At 44.0% G+C, this 5,936-nt stretch overlaps 1 long non-coding RNA gene across 2 annotated transcripts; it reads left to right on the top strand.

The window, feature by feature from the left end:
* The first annotated feature begins 599 nt into the window (after positions 1 to 599).
* LOC122541711 (uncharacterized) lies at positions 600 to 4,503 on the top strand. Of its 2 annotated transcripts, none has more exons than XR_006309656.2 (3): positions 600 to 835; positions 2,977 to 3,118; positions 4,322 to 4,503. It is a non-coding gene; the product is annotated as an uncharacterized LOC122541711 (long non-coding RNA). The 2 variants fall into 2 exon arrangements; XR_015754284.1 differs by lacking the exon at positions 600 to 835 and adding an exon at positions 2,025 to 2,131.
* The last annotated feature ends 1,433 nt before the right edge of the window (positions 4,504 to 5,936 follow it).

Raw genomic sequence — 5,936 nt, forward strand, 5'->3', positions numbered from 1 at the left:
TCGATTCTGGCCATGGGCGATTGGCTGTGTGGAGTTTACACATTCTCCCTGTGTCTGTGTGGGTTTCCTCCCACAGTCCAAAGATGTGCAGACTAGGTGAATTGCCCATAGTATTAGTCAGAGGGAAGTGGGTTACCCTTCAGAGGGTTGGTGTGGATATGTTGGGCTGAATGGCCTGTTTCCACACCGCAGGGAATCAAAGCTATGACTTCTTGTTTACCAGTGTTTGTGGTCTATACTTACTTGCTGGTATAACTAATAATTTCTGCTGCGCTACATCCTCAACGTGCCCAGGAACTAGCCCAGGTCCCCTTTCGTAATTCAGTTGGCTGTCCCTGAGCATTCTCATCTGATTCTCCCTCTCCCTCCTCCCTCAGCGTTCCCTTGCTCTTCCTTCCTTACAGAGTTCTGGCATAGTGAGTGCGTGCTCCGGAGGAGCAATGCCCACAAGCTTTGTGTGAGGCAGCAACTGCGGTTTCGCAAGGTTTTGCATTCCTTGAGAGCGCAGGGAGCAAAATCAAAGGAGAGACTGCACAAACAAAGCTGATTTGCTTTTTTTAACAGGCCAGCAAACTACTGATCCTTGGGATTCACCTTAAACAGGAGGGGAAGATTCCACTGTGACCTTGTGATCAGTGCCACTGTGCTGTGGACGAGACAAAAAAAAATACTGCAGATGCTGGAATCCAAAATGGACAGGCAAGAGGCTGGAAGAACAAATCCTGGCTTGCTGTGTTCTCCCAGCCTCTTGACTGTCCTGTGGAAAACAGCCAGAAAGCGTCTCAGCTGTTACCATGTCTTGCCCGTACATGTTTTTGCTTTTGCAAACTGTTATGTAAGTCGGACTCATTTGCTTGCCTCCCTCCCTTTGGTTTCAGCCTGTGCATAGCTATCCTGTTCAATCATAGCTTTTCATGGCTCACTGAGCAGTGAAAGTCGTCTGGATTGATTTAATCTTATTACCTTTGAAGGAAAGTATTAGTCAGGCAGATCTGCTTCTGTTATGAGCTATTTTCTGAGAACTCAGCAGCTCTCTATGAAAAATTCCGTGTGCTCATTTGATTTACTTTTAGTAATTAAAGCGCATTTTGTAACTAAAGTGATTATAATCAAGCAGAAAATGTCTGTAGGTTGCCAATGTCCGTGTGGGATCACAAGTCTTGCTTAAGGAGCAAAAAGAAATCCATAACCTGTTTGTTAATCAAACGACGATGAAGGCTGAGCAGATTTCAAATTGGGTGAGCCAAAGACCTAATTAAAACACCAGCCAATTATTCAAAACATCTTTCTGTCGACTGTTCAATTCCAGAAGAACAGTTATGAAGAAGTAGGATAAAATATATCTAACATCTATTTGAAAGGGAAATAATTGGTTGCTGGACAGGGAGATGGAATTTATCCTTCAAATGTTTGCTCTTTTTGTTGATAAATTGACCCTCAAATGTTTGAGTTTATACTTCAATCCAGAGATCTGTACCAGGAATTAAAGACTGCTACTCATTCAATTTAAACCTGACTTCAATCAACTGACATGCCTGTTTGTTTGATTACACATCCTGCAGGAATGTCTTTCTTGTTCCATTTGCATTTATTCCCTCAACCTTTCCAAAAATCAGGCACTGCATCATTGCTGAACAATGTATTGTTCTTTTCCACAATCTCCATTTAATTTAAGATACCAGTGTATGCTTCATGGGGAAAATTCAGTGATTTAGATTAGATGAGATTAGATTACATTACAGTGTGGAAACAGGCCCTTCGGCCCAACAAGTCCACACCGACCCGCCGAAGCGCAACCCACCCATACCACTATATTTACCCCTTACCTAACACTACGGGCAATTTAGCATGGCCAATTCACCTGACCCTGCACATCTTTGGACTGTGGGAGGAAACCGGAGCACCCGGAGGAAACCCACGCAGACACGGGAGAACGTGCAAACTCCACACAGTCAGTCGCCTGAGGCGGGAATTGAATCCGGGTCTCTAGCGCTGTGAGGCAGCAGTGCTAACCACTGTGCCACCGTGCCGTTAAGGGAACATTCAGTGGGTTGAGAAACAACTTCCCGGTTTTTAACTGTTCCACCAGCAGCAATTGTGGGAGCCGAATTCTCGAATTTCCTCTCCAAAGGTCTCTGCTTCTCATTCCTTCTTTAAGATGTTGTGAAACATGAAAGGGTTCAGAAAAGATTTACAAGGATGTTGCCAGGGTTGGAGGGTTTGAGCTATAGGGAGAGGCTGAATAGGCTGGGGCTGTTTTCCCTGGAGCGTCGGAGGCTGAGGGGTGACCTCATAGAGGTTTATAAATACATGAGGGGCATGGATAGGGTAAATAGACAGGGTATTTTCCCTGGGGTAGGGGAGTCCAAAACTAGAGGGGCATAGGTTTAGGGTGAGAGGGGTAAGTTATAAAACGGACTTCAAGGGCCACTTTTTCACACAGTGGGTGGGTGTGTGTATGGAATGAGCTGCCAGAGGAAATGGTGGAGGCTGGTACAATGACAACATTTAAAAGGCATCTGGCTGGGGACATGAATAGGAAGGGTTCCGGGGGATATGGGCCAAATGTTGGCAAATGAGACCAGATTAATTTAGGATATCTGGGTCGGCATGGACAAGTCGGACCGAAGAGTCTGTTTCTGTGCTGTACATCTCTATGACTCACTCATAGAGTTCATAGAATCATTGAAACCTACAGTGTGGAAAGTCCACACCAACCCTCTGAAGAGTAACCTGCCCAGATCCATTCCCCAACCTTATATTTAGCCCTGACTAATTCAGGGTAACCTACCTTTTTTGACCAAGCATTTGCTCATCTGTCCTAATATTTTCCTATGTGGCTTGTTGTCAAGTTTCGCTCAGTATGAACCTCGTGAAGTGCCTTGGGATGTTTTATTAAGTTAATTGTGTTGTATGAATGCAAGTTATTGTTGCTCGACAATAATCTTTCTTGATGTAATTGGCATCTTTTCAAAGGTACCCTGACGTCAGAGGAGTAGACCTCCCTCCTGGGCCTGTAAACATTTCTTCAAGCCTCAGCTGGGGCAAAACAATAGCACGAGTGGATATTCCTTCGAGGCCCAGCTTATTATTTGAGACAGCTGCCTGGAAGTCTCAAGTGAGTATTCGCTTGAAATGGCATCACAGGCCAGAAGCTATAGTAATGGCGAAAGCAGGGGAGAAACCTCCTTTGTAATACAAGACCCATCCTTCCAAGCATTTCTTATCCCAATTACCCTTTAGAAATATGTTGGAAATTCCTGTGGATAAAGAAATCCAAAATAGTGCTGTCCCTAAATGTCAACACCAAGTTCCATGGGTCTTTGTGAATTTTCAAACAATGGGTCAGTAATCTTAAATCTCTACCCACATACAAAGCAGTTCTGAATGGATTGTAGCATCTCCTAGGACAAAAATAAAATGGGAAGATAGATCAGGGGCATTAGAATTATACTGGTCTGTGAACATTGTCTACATAAAAACAAAACGTGTCTTCTTTTCTGCAAGTCTACGGTCTTTGCATATGGAGTCAGCTAAAATTCCAATTTAGCGTTAAACTAAATCAGTCTCATTACCATACAATTTACATGTGCTCATGATTGCACCAAGAAGGAATGCTTGTTGAGCAAAATTAGATGGGGAAGAGCAGTAGGCCATCCAGCCCCTTGAGACTGGTCAGCCATTCAATTACATTGTGGCCAAGCTGCAACTTAAGTCTCTTCACCTGCTCTCACAAGTTAACCCTTTTAGCTTGCTTATCACTCTGGTCACATCCTTCCAAAGCTAGTAGGCCTTTCAAGGTCAGTATACATTCTAAAATTGGTATAGCCTCCAAGTGGTGGCTCAGTGGTTTGATTCTAGTTTCAGGCAACTGGCTGTATGAAGTTTGCACATTCTCTCATGTTTGCGTGGGTTTACTCCCACAATCCAAAGCTATGCAGGCTAGGTAGACTAGCCAAGGGAAATATGGAGTTACAAGGGATAGGGTAGGGGGATGGGTCTGGGTGGGATGCTCTTCAGAGGGTTGATGTGGACTTGATGGGCCGAATGGCCTGCTTCCACATTGTAGGGATTCTAAGCAAACCTTCCAAGATCAGTATACACTGTGTGATCATTTGCCTTCCTAGCTGCTTGTTGCATCTGTATGTTTGCATTCAGTGGCTGGTGCACAAAGGACCCCCAGTTTCATTGTACATCATCATTTTCCAATCTATTACCATTTAAGCATACTCCTGATGGAAGTCTTTTCCTGTCCAAGCCTGGAATATGACACTTCCCATGTATCACAGCCCTACTCACAATTTCTCCTCTTCCCCTTCAGAAAACAAGGAGCTTCCTGATCTGGAAAACATCTGAGTTAACTTCGATGGCGGGGATATTCACATTCCCAGTAAACCTCGGGAAAGAGGCACTTCAATCCTCTCCATGACCTGGTGCTCCAGGGCAAATGGATGGAGCTAATTTGAAATGGTTGCAAACGGGAAATTTAGCTGTGACATTAAACCTTTTCATCTTTGTTTGATCTCTGCGATGTTTTCTCAGCCAATTGTACTTGCTTTATTCTGAAGCAGTATCAGTTTACACAATCCATCCTATCCAGCTTCACATGGGCTCATACCAAAGGCACCATATTCCTTTGTAATTCTTATGATTGAATTCTAAGTGACATGATGGTCCCTACCCATGTGTATCTACTGCCATATCTTAGGCGATTAGACTTTCTGCCAACTTCATTCAGACAGAGCCTGAGGATCACAGAGAGATCTGTCAAACCCAGGGCAACATTTCGAAATAAGTTTGCAAAGAAGTGAAGTAACTCAAATTTAGAATTCAAATTAAGTTTTATTATCATGTGTATTTAAGTGCAAGGATAGAGGAGTGCAGTGAGAGTGTACAAAGAAGTGAAGTAACTCAAATTTAGAATTAGAATTCCAGAGGGTGATATGGAATGAGTTGCCAGAGGAAGTGGTGGAGGCTGGTACAATTGCAACATTTAAAAGGCATCTGGATGGGTATATGAATAGGAAAGGTTTGGAGGGCTGGGTGCTGGCAGGTGGGACTAGATTGGGTTGGGTTATCTGGTCAGCATGGAAGAGTTGAACTGAAGGGTCTGTTTCCGTGCTGTACATCTCTATGACTCTAATTAGAATTAGGTTTTATTGCCATGTGTATTTAAATGCAAGGATAAAGGAGCACAGTGAGAAGTGTTCAAGGTTCCTGGTGCCACCTTAAGTACAAAGGTACCTAAGTACAAAATCTTAGGCACAATGTAGAGAAATAAAGTTACAAGTTGAAAATCACTGTCCTTATTAGGTTCTTAGCCATGCTGGCCTTGCAATCCCCATAATGACTTATCTCCTACACGCTGGGCTCTCCTACTGCAAATTCTGGATTAGTGGGGCTGGAAGAGCACAACTTCATGAAGGGCTTTTGCCCGAAACGTCGATTTTACTGCTCCTTGGATGCTGCCTGAACCGCTGTGCTCTTCCAACCCAACTAATCCAGAATCTGGTTTCCAGCATCTGCAGTCATTGTTTTTACCTAGTTTTCTCCTACTGCAAAGGCTCCCTGTCCCTGAGCTGGTTCAATCTTCCCCATGCTCAACTGTGCTGGGGATGCTGGAAAACTCCACGCTATCTGCTCTTGCCACCTGCTGTGCTCCTCAATGCATAGGGGTGCATACCTTGTGTGCAAAAGGTGCATTTTAAGTTAGGGTACACACAAAATGCGCATCCTCCAATCAAATTAGTCCTTATAAGTGTTATATTGGGCCACCAAATGATGTGGATCATTTGGTGGATCCACTCAACAAGTGGATCTAGGTCCTGTAGAGCTCTACACCTTTCTGGCAACAGCTTTCTGCTACTTATAACAACAACACTTCCAAACCCCTCCACTGACCAGCAAATGCTTCAGAAAATCTGGGGCTTGTGAAA

The sequence above is a fragment of the Chiloscyllium plagiosum genome, unplaced genomic scaffold (genome assembly GCF_037043375.1).
Source record: "Chiloscyllium plagiosum isolate Xiang-an unplaced genomic scaffold, Cpla_swu_hap1 HiC_scaffold_43, whole genome shotgun sequence".
Taxonomy (NCBI): Eukaryota; Metazoa; Chordata; class Chondrichthyes; order Orectolobiformes; family Hemiscylliidae; genus Chiloscyllium; species Chiloscyllium plagiosum.